This window comes from Alosa alosa, chromosome 2 (assembly GCF_017589495.1).
Source record: "Alosa alosa isolate M-15738 ecotype Scorff River chromosome 2, AALO_Geno_1.1, whole genome shotgun sequence".
NCBI lineage: Eukaryota > Metazoa > Chordata > Actinopteri > Clupeiformes > Clupeidae > Alosa > Alosa alosa.
The window spans coordinates 29,480,487-29,481,463 of record NC_063190.1 but is presented as its reverse complement, the minus strand read 5'-3'; positions in this window follow the sequence as shown (position 1 = coordinate 29,481,463).

The window sequence follows — 977 nt, the reverse complement described above, 5'->3', positions numbered from 1 at the left end:
CCCACATGACACCAACATAGGGAGCCCACATGGGTTTATCCCAGTTTGTCCATGTCTAACCCAAACATTAAGTACAACTGGGTCCCATTTGTGTTGCCCATTCTGAGACCATATATTGGTTTCACATTAATTACCCATCTAGGACCCATATGGATTGCCCAAGTGGGTTTCTCCAGGTTGGCCCATATCCAACCCGAGTGGTTTACCCAAATGGGATCCATATGTGTTGCCCATTCTAAGACCATAAATTGGTTTCACATTAATTACCCATGTAGGGCCCAAATTAACTGCCCACGTGATATTGTCTAGGTTTGCCCATATCCAACCTGAGTGACTAACCCTAATGGGCCCCATATGTGTTTCCCAGACTGAACCCAATTGTTGATTTCCCATTAAGGACCCACATGACACCAACATAGGGAGCCCACATGGGTTTATCCCAGTTTGCCCATGTCTAACCCAAACATTAAGTACAACTGGGCCCCATTTGTGTTGCCCATTCTGAGACCATATATTGGGTTCACATGAATTACCCATCTAGGACCCATATTTATTGCCCACATGGGTTTGTCCAGGTTGGCCTATATCTAACCCGAGTGGTTTACCCTAATGGGCTTCATATGTGTTGCCCATTCTGAGCCCATATATTGGTTTCACATTAATTACCCATTTGGGACCCATATGAATTGCCCACATGGGTTTTTCCCGGTTTGCCCATATCCAACCCGAGTGGTTAACCCTAATGGGCTCCATATGTGTTGCCCAGACTGAACCCAATTGTTGATTTCCCATTAAGGACCCACATGGCACCAACATGGGGAGCCCACATGGGTTTATCCAGTTTGCCCATATTTAACCCAAACATTAAATACCAATGGGGCCCATATGTGTTGCCCATTCTGAGCCCATATATGGGATTCCCATTACAGACCATAGTAGGACTCATATTGGAAGCCCACATGGGTTAGACAATGTCT